Source organism: Ipomoea nil, unplaced genomic scaffold, assembly GCF_001879475.1.
Source record: "Ipomoea nil cultivar Tokyo-kokei standard unplaced genomic scaffold, Asagao_1.1 scaffold1474, whole genome shotgun sequence".
Lineage (NCBI taxonomy): Eukaryota > Viridiplantae > Streptophyta > Magnoliopsida > Solanales > Convolvulaceae > Ipomoea > Ipomoea nil.
The window spans coordinates 129,815-147,124 of NW_017617902.1; the positions used below are offsets into that span (position 1 = coordinate 129,815).

General features: G+C 50.0%; 1 long non-coding RNA gene across 1 annotated transcript; it reads right to left on the reverse strand.

The window, feature by feature from the left end:
• Positions 1 to 92: 92 nt before the first annotated feature.
• LOC109188728 lies at positions 93 to 17,026 on the reverse strand. The gene is made up of 3 exons (XR_002055487.1): positions 17,016 to 17,026; positions 15,459 to 15,463; positions 93 to 146 (listed from the first exon to the last, which is right to left on the reverse strand). It is a non-coding gene; the product is annotated as an uncharacterized LOC109188728 (long non-coding RNA).
• Between the last annotated feature and the right edge of the window lie 284 nt (positions 17,027 to 17,310).

The following is a 17,310-nucleotide window of genomic DNA, read 5'->3' on the forward strand; positions in this document are numbered from 1 at the left end:
ACGTTATTACACGTTCTAAACCTCTGTAATAGCGATCTATATCCGATTAATACAATATTTACCTTTTTGTTATTCGTTCTTATATTCCATTTCATATACGGGTTGTATAATCCAGACCCCCGGGTTCATATAATCCATCATTGGTACTCTTGTTGAGAGCGGCTGTACAAGCTTAAGCGCTCTCCCTATTATCCTTCATTGACAGCAATGACAAGATCCGGGTCGAACACCCACAACTCGTAGGGTTTGCGCCACACACGAGACCTCTCCTTCGTCAACCAACCCAATGGGACAACGGCGAGCCGGCGGACCGTGCTCGTAGGGGAGGGGGGGGGACCTCCGAGATCAGATCAACGGGAGTCGGCAGGGGATTGGGGAGGACCTCCGGGGTCGTCTCACCAACAACCGCCCTCTCGGCGGGTCGGCACCACCCGCGCCACCGCAGGTCCCGACCTCCCGGGAGGATGCCGCCATCCTGGAACAAGCGGCGAACGCGCTCAACCGCCTCGCGGGTGGGCTACGCCGGGGAGATCAAGCACCCCAACCTCCGCCCCTCCCGCGAACGCGCAGCGGACCCAGCACTCACGCGCCTCGGGAGCCCGTAGCACCGGCGGAGGTGGAAGTCAACTCACCCCGGCCCTCTGAGAGGCGCGACGCCGTGGAGGTCACCCGGGGTCAGCACGAACAGCGAGAAGAGAGGCGGGCCCGGCCGGCACGGACCACATCCGCGCTCGGGCGGTTGGGCCCGCACGTGCCAGCGCGAGATCGCCTGGGGCCGAGGCCGGCCACCCATGCTAGGCAGGAAGAGTCGTCGTGTTCACGGAGGTCCCGGAGCCACGAACCCCGTGTCCCGGGGCCGCAGGAGCCGTCTCCACCAGTAGAGCGCTCGGGCGAGACCAGAAGCCGACCCCCAAGCACCCAGCGCGACGAGATGGAACAACTGCGCCGGCAGATGCGCGAATTGCAGCGCAGGATGGAGGCACGTGACGAATCACCCGAACCTCGGGACGCCCTGGCCACACCCTTCACGGAGGACATCATGGCTAAACCCCTACCGAGGGACTTCAGATTCCCGGCTATCAAACCTTACACGGGGGCGACGGACCCGCGGGACCACCTCAACAGGTACAAGGCGGTCATGATGATGACAGGCGTTAACGACGCCATCATGTGTCGCGGTTTTTGCACGACCCTGGACGGACAGGCCCAGGACTGGTTCGGGTCCTTGCCGATGAACTCCATCCCCACCTTCGCGGTCCTCACTAAGAAGTTCATGTCACACTTTGCGGGCAGCATACAGCGGCGGAAGCAGTTTGCTGACCTATGTTACTTGAAACAACAAAGGTCAGAGTCCTTGGCGGAATACCTGAGCAAATGGAAGAAGGAAGCCATGGGGGTGACAAATTTTGACGAAAATTCTGCCATCCTATTTTTTACAAACAACCTCAGGTCGGGTCCTTTCCACAACGACCTCGTCCGGAACGAGCCGAAGACGTACACAGAATTGATGGACCGCGCCTCGCGGTACGCCAACGCAGAGGCAGCAGAGAAGAGGAAGAAGGAGGAGGAGGAGGGCCGCGGGCGGGGCGACAGGGCACCTCAACCTCAAGAGGACCGCTGTCCTTCCCGGCCACGCCGTGATAGGGGTCCCCGACTGGCCCCATTACGACACCTGACCCCGTTGACGCAACCCGTAAGCGTCATCCTGGACCATGCGGAGGACATGGGCATCGTGTCGTTCCCCGAGGAGTGCTTGAAGATCTCCCCCAAGGCCGACCCGAAGAAGTACTGCCGCTTCCATCGACAACGCGGGCACGACACCGACGAATGTATGGTCCTCAAGAGGCAGATTGAGGAGCTCATACAACGAGGGTACCTGGGGCAGTACGTCAAGAGGTCCGGGCAGGACCACGCTAAGGGCCCCGACAACGCGCGAAAGAAGAAGGAAGGTGACGGGCCCTCTACCTCTGCCCCGCGCAAGAGAGAGCTCGGCCACACACGGAGGATGAGGAGACCGAGCCGGACAGCCCGCCAAAGAAGAAAGTCATCCATGTCATTTTTGGCGGCCCGGAGGGAGGAGACACGCCCACCGAGAGGAAGAAGTGGGCTCGGAGCCTGTACGTAGGGGAGGTCGTCCGAGCACCCCATGAGAAGAGGACACGCAGGGAGCCCATAACGTTCACCGACGACGACCTCCCGGATGGTCCCCTACCCCACCGGGACGCATTGGTAATCAACTTAGAGCTCAAAGACATCATTGTCCACCGGGTACTGGTGGATACGGGGAGCTCCATGAACGTCATGTATTATGACACCTTCACGCAGCTCGGGCTATCCAGGAAGCAGCTTTCCCAAGTTCGGACCCCGCTATCCGGCTTCACCGGGGACTCCATTGAGACGGAAGGAGCCATCATCCTCAAGGCACAGATCGGCACCCCACCGCACGTCAAGACATGGGAGGTGGAGTTCGTGGTGGTGAAGCTCAGCTGCGCCCACAACATCATCCTCGGCAGACCTGCCTTGGAGGACCTCAGGTGCGTCATCTCTATGGAGCACCTCTGCCTGAAGTTTCCTACCCCCACCGGGGTGGGCGTCGCGCGAGGGGACCAGAAGGTCAGTCGAAGTTGTTACTTGAAGGCCTGTCGCCAAATAACGAGGAAGGACCTCCAGGTGCACACAGTAACCGAGAGGGCCCTCCGGGAAGAAGAGAAGCGGCCCCGCGCCGAACCCGTGGTGGAGACGGAGGAGGTCATCCTGGACCTCAGCCGACCCGACAGGATGGTAAGGGTGGGCATAGGCCTCCCAGCTGACCTCCGAGGTCGGATTGTTGAGGTCATCCGCAGCTACAAAGACGTGTTCGCTTGGGGTCCCGAAGACATGCCAGGCCTCAGCCGGGAGGTCATCACGCACAAACTAGGGGTGGACCCCAAAGCCAAACCTGTCCAGCAAAGGAAGCGCTACCTCGCCGCAGATAGGCGGGAGTTTGTGAAAAAGGAGGTTGACACCCTCCTCGAGATCGGGCACATCAGGGAGGTCACATACCCGGCGTGGCTTGCGAACGTAGTCCTCGCACCGAAACCACCCACGTGGAGAATGTGCGTGGACTACACGGACCTCAACAAGGCGTGCCCCATGGACCCCTTTCCGCTACCCAACATAGACCAGCTGGTGGACGAAACAGCAGGATGCGCACTCATGAGCTTCCTAGACGCCTTCCGAGGGTACCACCAAATTTTCATGCACGAGGAAGACGAAGAGAAGACGACATTCACCACCCCCGAGGGGGTCTTTTGCTATCGGGTCATGGCGTTTGGGCTCAAGAACTCGGGAGCCACGTACACAAGAATGGTGGCCAAGGTGTTCAAGAAGGTCCTCGGCCGGAACTTGCAGGCCTACGTGGATGACATGATCGTGAAAAGCACGGGGGCCGACCTACACACAGCCGACTTGACCGAGGTATTTTCTATTATGAGGCATTTCGATTTACGCTTGAACCCCAAGAAATGCACCTTCGGGGTACACGGAGGGAAATTCTTGGGTTACATGGTCTCTAAGAGGGGTATTGAACCCAACCCCGAAAAAGTCAAGGCCATCCTGGAGATGGAACCTCCGAGGTCCCTCCGCGAGGTCCAGCGCCTCAATGGTCGGCTGGCAACTCTCGGCCGATTCCTATCAAGGTCGGTAGAGAGGTCCTTGCCGTTTTTCGGGGTCCTCAAGAAGAACCAGGGGTTCGAGTGGTCAGGCGAATGCCAGAAAGCCTTTGAAGACCTCAAGACGTACCTCATGACGCTACCCCCCCTGGCCAAACCGGAGAAAGGGGAGGTCTTGTACCTATACTTGGGCATCTCGCAGGCCGCGATCAGCTCCGTACTGGTCCGGGATGATGCGGGAACCTAACGCCCGGTGTACTACGTGAGCAGAGCCCTCCGAGGCGCCGAGCTCAGGTACTCACCCACGGAGAAAGCAATCTTCGCCGTGGACACCACGGCCAAGAAGCTCGGGCATTACTTCCAAGCACACCCCGTACGGGTCCTCACCAACCAACCCCTGGAGGCAGTATTGAGGGCCTCAGGGTCGGCAAGCAGGTTGGTCAAATGGTCCATGCGGTTGAGCCAATATGATGTCCAGTTCAAGCCTAGACCAGCGATCAAGGGGCAGGCGCTCGCCGACTTCATAGTCGAGTGCACCGCTCGCGAGGCCGCCGAGCTAGCTCGGAGCGATGAGGAGGATTGGTGGACCCTGTCCACGGATGGCTCGTCCGGCCCCAAAGGGTGTGGCGGAGGGGTGGTACTCGTAACCCCGGAGGGGTTCCGGGCCTACTACGCCCTTCGTTTCCACTTTAAGCTGTCCAACAATGAGGCTGAATACGAGACACTACTGGGTGGCCTCAGGCTAGCATTGGGTCTGAGAGCCTCCAAAATAAGGGTGCGGTGCGACTCCCGACTGGTGGTCGGACAGGTGAACGGTGAATTCGAGGCCAACGAGGAGAGAATGAGGAGATACCGCGACGTGGTGCTCCAGGTCCTCGGTCAATTGACCCTCTACGAAATCTTGCAGGTACCCCGAAGTCAAAACGGGGACGCGGATTTGCTTTCCAAGCTCGGCCTCGGCACCCCAGAGCACGTTTCTAAGATAGCGCGGATTGAAGACCTCCAGAGGTCCAGCCTTGAGGCCTACCCCGTCCTCCCCATACAGACACGGTCCCCATGCTGGTTGGACCACCTGATCGAGTATAAGAGGACGGGTACCCTTCCAGCAGATGAGGCAGCCGCTAAGGCAGTCAAGAGGAGGTCACCAACATACGTCCTCCTTGGGGACACCCTGTACAAAAGGTCCTACAACGGCGCCCTCCTCCGATGCCTATACCCGGACGAAGCCAAGTCCGTCAAGGAGGAGATACACGAAGGCACCTGCGCTGCACACCAAGGAGCTTTTGCCATGGCGAGGAGGGCCCTATTGCAGGGGTACTTCTGGCCAAGCATGGCCAAGGAATGCGCAGAGTACGCACGGGGATGCCCGACTTGCCAGCACTTTCACGCAGAGCCGGGACGGCCAGCAACCAGCTACACGCCCATCAGCACGGTAATCCCGTTCTCACGTTGGGGGATCGACATCGTCGGGGCCCTACCCATGGGGTCCGCGAAGAGGAAGTACATAATAGTCGCCATAGACTATTTCACAAAGTGGGTGGAGGCGGAGCCCCTCGCCACCATCACGAGCACCCAGTGCACGGAGTTCATACGAAGGAACATTTTATACCGTTTTGGGGTCCCCATGCAGATCATCTCCGACAATGGGCGCCAATTCGAAAGCAAGGAATTCAAGGCATTCTGCGACCAATGGTACATAAAACACACCCGCGTGGCGGTGGCGTACCCTCAAGCGAACGGGCAGGTGGAGAACGCCAACAGAACTATAGTCGACGGCATTAAGAAGAACCTGGACGCTGCGGGTGGAACATGGGTAGAGGAGTTGGACACCGTCCTGTGGGCAAACCGCACCACCCCAAGAAGGGCCACCGGGGAGACACCATTCACGCTGGCGTACGGTTTCGAAGCACGGGCTCCCACTGAAGCGGTGATACCATCCTATCAGATTGCCACGTACGACCCCGACCTCAACGAGCAACACCACGCCGCCGACCTCCACCTCATCGACGACAGGAGGGAGGAAGCCATGGTCCGCGCAGAAAATTACCAGCGTCAGACGAAAGCTTACCATGACAACCGAGTCCGACCCCGTTACTTCCAGGTTGGTGACTACGTCCTTCGGAGGAGGGAGGTAAGCCGACCCCAAGATGGTGGCAAATTTGCAAAGAAATGGGAGGGACCGTACGTCATCGAGGCCATAGTACGACCCGGCAGTTACAAGCTAAGGACCACATCGGGCAAGGTGGTAGACAGGGTTTGGAACTCAGAGCACTTGTTGAGGTTCTACTAGTAGACATTCATTTGTATGGCCTGTCCCCTCCCCAATAAAAAGCTAGGTTCCCCACAATAACATTTGTTTACATTGACAATGGAATAAGAACATTTTCCTTCAACGAGTTACCCTGTCCCGAATGGCGGACAAGCGAAGGCACCCCGGGACCGACCCGCCTGGGGTCGACCGATGCGGGGTCGGCCAGGACGAGGTCAGCCAGACCCGGAGGTCAGCGACCGCACCAGATATGACACGCGCCCTAGGGACGGTGCGAGATCCGGTCTCGTATACCGCCGAACGGAAGGATTCGGGACACGAGTCGTTGGACTCCATCCCAAGAATCGCTAAGGCGTCCTAGGGGCGACATGAGGTCCGACCTCACCTGTTGCCGGAACGGGCGCAATGCAACCCCAAACGCCCTAGGGGTGGTACGAGGTCCGCCCCCGCTTACCGCCGAACGGAAGGATTCGGGATGCGAGTCGTTGGACTCCATCCCAAGAATCGCTAAGGCGTCCTAGGGGCGACATGAGGTCTGACCTCACCTGTTGCCAGACGGGCGCAACGCAACCCCCAAACGCCCTAGGGACGGTGCGAGATCCGGTCTCGTATACCGCCGAACGGAAGGATTCGGGACACGAGTCGTTGGACTCCATCCCAAGAATCGCTAAGGCGTCCTAGGGGCGACATGAGGTCCGACCTCACCTGTTGCCGGAACGGGCGCAACGCAACCCCAAACGCCCTAGGGGTGGTACGAGGTCCGCCCCCGCTTACCGCCAAACGGAAGGATTCGGGATGCGAGTCGTTGGACTCCATCCCAAGAATCGCTAAGGCGTCCTAGGGGCGACATGAGGTCTGACCTCACCTGTTGCCGGACGGGCGCAACGCAACCCCCAAACGCCCTAGGGGTGGTACGAGGTCCGCCCTCGCTTACCGCCGAACGGAAGGATTCGGGACGCGAGTCATTGGACTCCATCCCAAGAATCGCCAAGGCATCCTAGGGGCGACATGAGGCCCGACCTCACCTGTCGCCGAACGGGCGCAACGCAACCTCGGCACCCCAGAGGCGGTGCGAGGTCTAACCTCATCCAACGCCAAATGAGCAACCCATTAGCAGGCCCCACGGGGTCAGCTAGCCGACCCCGGGCTAGAGGACACCGCGAGGGCAGACGGCTAAACTCCCACGGTGCCGGAGTTTAGCAGTCCCAAGTTGGGACGAGAAGCAATCAAGATGAATACACAAGTAAAAAACAAAGCATAAGACGGAAAAGGAGTGCAATATCATAACAAGCGATGTCACGGCGAAGCCAATAAGTCCAAAGCAGGCAAAGTAAACAAAAGGAGCCTAGGGGCGGCAACCCAAATAGCAAAGTAACACCAGTATAGACGAAATAAAAACACAAGTCTAAGCAAAATGGAAAGATAGTCTATGCAACAACTGAATAGAAAGGGGGTGCCGCCAACATGAAAGGTCGTCAGGGCTGCGTGGCCTCGCCAGTGCCGTCATCACCCAAGGCGGCCTGAGTCTCCTCCTCGGCGGCATCCACGCCGGCAAAGCGAAGAAGGTCGGCTGCAAAGTCCGCGCTCGACGAATAGTCAACCACCGAGTCCAATGGCGGACGCTCGCCATCCTCACCCACAGCCGTGTCCATCGGATCACCTAGCTCATCCGGCTCCTCCTCGAACTCCTCAGGCAGGCCCCATGCAACGGGGTCAAAGGACGGGTCTCGGGCACGAAGGGCTGCATAGATCTTCCCCTGCATGGTGGACTCGCCCGCCTCATATAACTCCATCCCGTGCCGACCCAAACACTCATTCCCCGCTGGGAAACTCGTAAGATGAGTCAGGGTCTCCTGGGGGTGCACAGAGATGTAGGCCTGGGTATCCTGGATGAAGGCCTGGGAGTCCTTGTAGGCTGAAACGGCCACCCTCGCAGCTTCCTTCAGGGCTAACTGATGCGCATTGCGCTCCCGCAGCCGGCTGTCAATCAACGCGGTGTGCTGATCCTCTAGCGCAGCGAGTCTGTCGCTCACGACCTGGCGAGCCCGCATCTCGGTCGCTAGCTGCTCGCGAACGCTCCCTATAGCTCTCTCCAAAGTCATGGTACGAACAACAGTCTATACAAGGATAGGCATGAGTAGAAGACAAGAAAACAAAGTAAGGAACACAAGCATCATTCGGCAAAAAGGGAGAGCGTACCTCAAGCAAAGGGCGGATGACGGCGTGATCCTCATGCTGTGCCATATCGCGCGGCTGAACGAGGCAACGCAGGAGGGCCTCCGGGGGGACATCCCCGTCGAGTAATGAAGCTGAAGCTGGGAAGTGGATAGTCCAGTCAGTCGAGCCATCCCGAGGAGGCGCCGCGGGCATCGAAACCCGAAGGGTGGAGTCAGCGGGAGGACCATCGGACGCGTGGTCTACGTCAGAGGTGGACCTGACCTCCCGGCGGCGTGATACACGCGGGGGACCCCGAGCATCTAAGGCAGCATGGTTGGTCTCGCCAGTCTTGCGGCGCTTCGGGTCCTCGCCATCGCGGTTCCTCAAACTCTCCATGAGGGATGCGAGGGCAGCACGACGGGGAGCCATACCTAAACACCAAGACAAACCAGTGAGCACTTCAAACAGGAAAGCAAAAGCAAGCAAGCACGTCGACGGGGTGACAAACCAGAGCTGGCGGGAGGAGGTGTCGAAGGGTCGGCCTGTATCTCTAGAATGTCGTCTTCCGAATCGGAGCTAGTAGACCCCTCCTCACTCTCCCCCGCAGAATCGGGAGGGGGAGCGGGGGTGCCACGAGGAAGCGAAGGGGGGGGGGGGGTTGCGAGAAAACCCGCCCGGATCAAGGACTCGTGGTCAACGAGAGCCTCAGAGTCTAGCATGTCGGCCGTACCGCCCAAGAAGTCCCGGATCAAAGCCTCGAGCGCCGAAGTACACCGCGGGCTGCGACACTTGCGGAAATAGCCGCCCCACGGCACCGCAAAAGGGAGCGCCGCACCAGTAGAGATGAACACGAACTTGGGCTTCCACCCCTTGTTGAAGTCCCTCACACGGTCCATAATCCGCGTCCCCGGCCGAGCCACGAACGCCATGAAGCCCTTGCTCTCCTTAGACGAAGAGCTGGTCGCAGTAAAGAAGGAGTGGAAAAGCTCTAGGGTGGGGTGAATATCTACCTCGATACATCGAACGATAAAAGCCGCCACTGCCCGGTGGGAGTTGGGGACCAGCTGACCCACAGACATGCGGTGGTAGTCCAAGAGCTCGACAAGGAAAGGGTGAAGAGGGAAGGCTAAGCCCATAAGGAGGGAGGTGACATGGACCCCGAAGAAGTTGGGGCCAGGGGGCTCTAATATAGTGGTCCCAGGAGGCGGAATATGGACCTCAGCTGACGGGCCAGCTAAGGCCCTAGCCACGGCAATGTCGTGACCCGTCAGAGAAGACCCGAACCCCCGGGGGATGGCAGAGTCTAGTACAGTGTACCGAGTCAGAGGAAAAGGGTTCGGGAGTGGCGTGGGAGTCAACATGTATGGTGGATGTGTAGCAAGAGGATCTATACGCGGGTACTCGAGGTAGAAAGGGTCAATCTCCCCCTCCGGGGATGGAAACCAGTCTAAATCAATGGACTCACCGTCGCTAGGCGGGAGGTCCGCGTAGGCGACAGAGTCTAAGATGGACGAATAGTGGATGACCAAAGGTAGGTCTACCGGGTGCGTGGCCTCGACAAAGGGCACTATGCTCATAAAAGATAACTACGAAACTCTAAAAAAGGGGGTTTTGCACGAGACTCACCCGACTCAAGCAAAGAAGGGGTAACGAAGGAGGCGCGGGGCTTGGGGTCGGCGTCGGGCGGTGGGGTCGGCCTCGGCGGAAGCACGGGCTCGGCGGGGAGGGGTCGGCCTCGGCAGTGGGTGCTGGGGTCGGCCTCGGCGCTGGTCGGCGGCAGGCGGTTGGCGGCAGTCGGCGGTTGGCGGCGGTCGGCGGCGGCGGTCGGCGGAGGAGGTCGGCCGGAGAGGGGAGAGAGGGGAGGGAGGAGATTTTTCAGCTTTTGGGGGCTTTGTGTGTGTGTGGAGGGTGAGAAGAGGAGCTACCTTATATAAGGAAAAAGAGGGGGAAAAAGAGGGGGAAAAAGAGGGGGGAAAGGAGGAGATATTTTTGAGGAAAAAGGGGGGAAGTTTTGGGGAGTGGGAAAGGTGGAATGTTGGGAAGGAGAGGAGGTTTGAAGAGATGGGAGGGTTATTTAAAGAGGGAGTGGGAGAGTTATGGCAAAATAAGGACTCTTAACTGATAAGAATTTATGTAGGCTTGAATACCAATCCGGATAAGAGTCCTATCGCGTCAAGAGTTCTGCAAGAGGGAGGGTGAATTTTTTGGGCGTGATTCGGAGCCCCGTAATTATTAAATTTATTTTTACTCTCTTGCGCTGACGACTCCTCGCAGCCCCGAGAGTGGGGACTGATGATGGAATAATCACGGAGCCGGAGCGGAGCAACGCAGTGTAAACCGGGTCTGCCCCGGGACAGGATGAACCACCCCGGGGTCGGCCAACCACCCCGGGGTCGGCCCACGCCGGCCCCACAGGGCTCGGCCTCGGCCCCCATGGGCTCGGCTGAGCCCATGCTCGGCCCATTGGCCGAGCTCCGTGCTCGGCCAATGGCCGGGTCCTCGCGTGGAGCGAGTCCCGCGGCGCGGCCCGCGGCTCCTCCCGAGGGCCCGGGGCCCGTAGCAGCTGGGGGTATATAAACACCCCCCGGTGTCCTAAGTAGACATCTTCTACCTTTTCATACAATACTTGTGACGTTATTACACGTTCTAAACCTCTGTAATAGCGATCTATATCCGATTAATACAATATTTACCTTTTTGTTATTCGTTCTTATATTCCATTTCATATACGAGTTGTATAATCCGGACCCCCGGGTTCATATAATCCATCAGCCCCGATAATAGCTTATTTAATTGATAAAAAACCCCAGACAAACGATAGGATCCGTCTACACCTTTTGGAGATATTTCTTTTGGTTAAGCCTGCATTAAGGTACCAAAGGATATATCTCCACAAGGAGTAGAGGATCCTGCCGTATGTCTGGGCTAAAACAACACATTCTAAACCTGAGAAGATTGACTTCAACGAATGTAAACCCCAACTAATCCATATGTGTTAAATTGCTCCAACAGTTACATGCAACTTAGTGGAGACCCACAACGTCGGGATTGGTTACGGTTTAGACCCATAAAAGAACCTTCTCAGGTTTAGAATGTGTCGCCTTAGACGATAACCACACAGTCCGCCACAGCTACCACCGCCGAGCTCTACTCAAAGGATGTCGAAGCATAGCAGTAGTAACCACTCGGTGACGTATAGATGACGGGGAGTGGGAGAGTATGCTAACTTCTTGCTCCGAGTCAATGTGGGGAAAGATGGGGGCATCTGGCCAGGAAGGGCTGAATTATTGTAGTTTTGTATTTGATTAAGAGGATGTTTATTCTCAGGTTTAGAATGTGTTGTTTTTGTAACTAATTACAATCATAACCATAAGAAGGAGGGCGAGTATGAAGAACATGAGGGTAAATATGAAGAACACGACGAGGAAGAAATGATGCTTGTTGTTGAGATGGATTGGGTAACTCAATTGGTGCCATTTCAACATATAAAAATGTAAAGAAAACCCTTGATACTCGGTCGTTGGGTGTTACTTCCTTTTTATAGGCGAAATACTTGTTCACATTCCCTGACTTGACACATTTAATTTTGACATTTCATAAACATTGAAATGAAATGGAGTTCACACATTTAATGTGCTTCAGATATATTTATAAAGTGCGACAAATACTAGTGCTGCGTGCGTGAAAAAAAATGATGTCCGTTTTTTTAGTCCTTTAAATTGTTGAATGACCACTACAAAATACTGTCCGTTTCGCCAACTACACATGCATAGTTAATAGTCATAAATGACAATTCAATGTTGAAAGATTCCCTTTATGGGAAATAGGTAAATTACTGAAAACGATTAGTGTTTTCACCTACCTTGCCCGTTCGACTGGTAATTGAATAGTGACGGTGTACAACAATTTTTAATATGCTTTAATTTCCACTGTAATATGCGCGAATAAACACTACAATGTGCGTGTTGAAAATAATTTATAATGTGAGATGATATCAAAAAAGTTACATTTACCAAGATTTCCTTTGATTCAATTTTGAAAAGATTTCCTTTATGGGAAATAGGTAAATTACTGACAACGATTAGTCTTGTCACCTACCTTGCCCATACGGCTGTAAATTGGATAGTGACGCTATCCAACAATTTTTAATGTGCTTTAATTTCCACTGTAATATGCGCGAATAAACACTACAATGTGCGTGTTGATAATAATTTATAATGTGAGATGATATCAAACAAGTTACATTTACCAAGATTTCCTTTGATTCAATTTTGAAAAGATTTCCTTTATGGGAAATAGAAAAATTGCTGACAACGATTAGTCTTGTCACCTGACCACGCAACCCCACCTTATGGGTGTGTGGTGAGGAAGGATTTATAGGGGTGAGGTGATTAATTTGCCTATGCATGACAATTTTATATGTAAAATTGCCTTATGGCTTTAGTGTGCGTTGGATACACGCTTAATGTACGTGACAAAATACTTTAAAATGCTTTTATTATTTACTTAATATCAGCTCATGAATACAATACCATGCGTATAGTAAACTTGTTCGTTGACGCATGCTATATTATTTAGAAACGCACATAAGCAACTATGTAAGCGCATATTAAAATATGATGATCTATAACCACGAAAGTAAATGACCCCCACCCACACCCTGTACCATGTTATTATTAGCCTATAAAAGGGAGGTAAGATGCTACAATCCAACATCAAAATTTATTACCTATATATATTGTCTAATTGTTTAATACTCCCACTTGGTTTCTTTGCAATACATGGATATACACAATGCCGTATGGTGACTCTTTCTCACCCACACTGGATCCTTCATCTTTTCTTCATCTCCTTCTTATTCTTCAAAATCTTTATCCTGCTCATATTCCCCCCCAACCCCCTCCCTCTCTTGTTGTTTTCAGCATAATTAATAACTAAAAGCAACACATTCTAAACCTGAAACAACTGACCTGGACAAAGAAGCCCAGGTGACAAATTTCCCTACCTGACAACGCTGGATTGTTCAAGTTGTGGAAGGGGATATCCACATCCCATTCCCAAAATTTAGCTTCCCAAGTATGAAGCATGCTACGAGGGGCTATGATTACAGGATGGCTATCTGGGAAGAGCTTCATAAACGACTGGAGAAACACTATCGTGAGCGGGTGTTTTCCCAGTACTAGGCGCATGCAAGGTTATGCATCCCTTCCCACAATCAGACTGCAGCTTTTTCAGAATCTCGATGTTAGTATCCACACTAATGTTTCTGCACAAGAACTCAAACCCCTCGCGTTGATGAGGATACATTGTACCTTTAGTCCCCGGAGGAAGAACGTCCCACACTGTCGTTCCACCATGTATTGAATCACAATGATTTCCAAAACCACCATCCAATCATTATACAACTTTATATGCGTCTTGATACTTTGACAAATTGAAAACAAAACTATATGCCTGCATTTAATTGTTTATGTGCGTTAGATTATTCTATCAATGCCTTTTAACAAAATCATTAAAAAATTCTATTACTTTCATTTATATTCGACCAATTATCTCAATTCTAAAATGTGCGCTTATGTATAACTTAATGAGCGTATTCGCGTAGACTAATATGCGTAACACTTCGCGTGTCCAAATAGCTTAATGTGCGTGTACACATGGGTTACATGCGCAAGTACACACATCTTTGAACGTGCGAGAGTACTTTAACGAGTGTGCGTGCATTTTATCTTTAATATGCGCACACTAATATTCTAATATGCTTATATTCTGTTCTTGTTGTGCGAACAAACGGCCAAAATTTTTTTAAGTCTTTTGGAGGGATTCGATCCTGGGCGGAGTCGATTTATTCAAAGACTTCTATCATTTCGCCAGTGGGCTCATCCATTTATTCCTTGTATACCGAAATACATGTTGCCTGCCAACTGTTCACAAATCCAAAAGAAAACAATACGCCTGTATTTAATTGTTTATGTGTGTTAGATTATTCATTCATTTCCCAAAATACATAACCTTGATTAACAACTAATAACAAATTAATAATAATAATAATAAAAACATAATATCCCTTTAGAATATCCTTTATGTGCGTAAGATTCCTTAATCAACAACTTTTAACAAGATCATTACAATTTGAATTTCGTTAATTAAACGAGGACATACTGATTTGAATCAGTAATATAATAATTTGTTTAATACTTTAATTGTATATATTATGTCTGTGAGCCTAGTTAATAAAGCTACGATGTGCGTCTCCAAATAGCTTAATGTGCGTGTACACATGGATTACATGCGCAAGTCCACACACCATTTAACGTGCGCGAGTACTTCAACGAATGTGCGACAATTTTATTTTTAATATGCGCACACTAATATTTTAATATGCTTATAAATCTGTTCTTGGTGTGCGAACAAACAGCCAAAAAAATTTTAAGTGTTTAGGGGGGGGGGGGGGGGGGGATTTGATCCTGGGCGGATTCGATGTGTTCAAAGACTTCTACCATTTCACCAATGGGCTCAACCATTTATTACGTATACCAAAATATATGTTGTCTGCCAACTGTTCACAAATCTAAAAGAAAACAATATGCCTGTATTTACTTGTTTATGTGCGTTAGATTATTCATTCATTGCGTATTTTAACAAAATCATTAAAAAATGAATTCCTTTCATTTAAATTCGTCGAATTATCTCAACAGTCGATTTGAATCCTGGTCAATTCAATTCAATTTCGTGCGATGTCAACAAAAATTAACTAAAATACCACCCCGGGTATTAATTTAAAAAAAAAAAAAAAAAGGAAACAAAATACGCAAACCTTTCTTCTTCCCCACTACAGGTAAAGAACTCATTTATTAGAGCTTTTTACCTTTACCACCGCGATTTCCAGTTTTTTTCAAAGTCAGGCAGTATCCTTTGAGCTTTACAAGCTTTTAGTCATTCGACATTGCTTAACTACCAACACCTTGCGTCGCGGAAAGTTTTATTATCAACTCCTTCTAGTTACTAAAAGCAAAAATGGCGTCTGAAGAACATGCAACCTACGCGGCCGAATCAAGCCAACAGCCACCTACTAGAAAAGGTAAGTTTCATACATTCATATCACATGCGCAGCTTACAGATTAATTTCACGCACGTTAGGTCTTGTATGTATAATTTTAAGATTATAGTTTCTCACGCATTGTGATTTTAGTTGACAAACCCTAATAAATTCGAATTCAGGAATATTATTTCGTTGAATGTATACTTCACGTGGATTCATCTTAAAGGTTTTTTCTATGCCGCACATTGTTTACTATTTATACGCATATTCTATTTCTATGTTTTATGATTAACCCCAAAAATTATGAAATTGTTGTACGCATTTTGTTTTCATGTTTAACGCACTCTAACTTGTAGACTGGCGCACATAAATTATGAACTCGCATACCTTCGAACAATGCACACACATTCTGCATTTAGCCTCTTTTGCATTTTAAAAGACCAAAAATTTGTATTTGTTTGCAAATATAGGTTCCAAACGCAAGAGGGAACGTAATATGCAGATTATTGTAGCTCCAGTAGATGATGGACCTATTCATTCTTCAAAAAAGACTCGATCCCGAAAGCCTAAATCTGATGACATTCTTGCATAATTTAAAGAAGTTCAGAACAGGGGGTCATCCTCCATGTTAGTTAATGCCATTGCACAGTTTAATCCAGAACAACAAACTGCAGTACGGGAGATGGGATTTGGAAGTGTTTTAAATCTGACAATCAAAGAATTCCCGAATCACCTATGCTACTGGATCCTACAAAACTATGACGGCATGACAGTGATGAGCATATTTTATACCTTAATTTAAATAAGTTTTTATAGGTTAGTTTTATTATTTATATTTTATATTTGATTATTATTAGTATATTTTATTATATTAGGATTAGATAAGTTAGTTAATAAATTTTAAGTATAATTAGTCTTAATAGTTAATAAAATAAATAAATGAACTAGGGTCCACTTGTTTAAGTAATCTTAATTACCCATTACTTCCTCTTCTTTTTCCCTGTACGTAAATTTAGTAATTTATATTTTGTTTCTTTTTTTGTTTTGTTTACGAACGTCAAGCAGCGGAGTAGAAGGGGAGCGCAGCAAGGCTTTGGACCAGACGACTTTGAGCGGTTCGTTCGCTAAATATTTCTGGAGGAAATTAAACAAAGCTTTTTGAAGATGAATTTGATAGAGAAAGATGCGGTAAGAGCAGAAATTTTAGGGAGGATTGTTGATTTGAAACCCTATAAAAGGAGAGCTATTCTGATGTATTTTGGGCAGATTGTTCCTTTTAAATTCTTAATATTTTAGAATAGTTATTCTATGTCTGGCTAGATTTTCTCAATCTGATTCAAGGGATTTGAAGTTTTAGTTGTGAATTTAGGGAGGTTCTATTTCAATTAATTTATTGGATTCATGTACTTCCTGCTCTTTCAAAGTTAATTTTTCAGGAAGACTGATAGTAAATTAAATTGACGACTTAGTTTATTATTGTTTATCCTATTGCTATCTATGAGTTTATGATCCGTAATTGTCATAAACGATTAGACTGAGTAGCTTGTATTAATTTTATTAATGTGATTAGTACACAAATGACAGGAAGACTAAGTTGCATGTTGTAGCTATCTCAATCTGTGATTTAGGCTTAGTTATTTTCCATTAAAGTGTAATGATGTTATTGGGTGAATATGGAACGCTATCGTCCCCAGTTCATTCAATAACAGTTGTTGGTTCGAATGCTTGGTTTGAATCAATTAAATCAGGGAGATCAAATACTAGTTATGGCTATCCTAATTAGTCTTTGGCTAAGTACTTGAATCTGAACTTTACTTGTTAGAGCCAATGATCTAAGTCACATCTTTAACGTTCATTTTTCCTTGAATCAGAATTCAAAATCCTAAAACTTGTTTACAATTATTATTTATTTTATTTATTTCTTGCAAATCACTTTAATTTCCCAGCTTTGAGTCACTTTAATTTAAGAAACGAACTCATTAGTTCTCTTGGGATTCGACCTGGTCTTGCCACTACTACAAATTAGTGGAGTGAGCCAGTATTAAATTTGTAGGGCTTCGACAACCCTGCCAAATTTTGGCGCCGTTGCCGGGGAACTTATATCGTTTCTTGAATTTGTTATTTTTTTTTTCTTTCTTTCTTTGTGATTGTTTCTGTTGTCCATAGTGTTGCATGACTCGTTCCTCTCATTC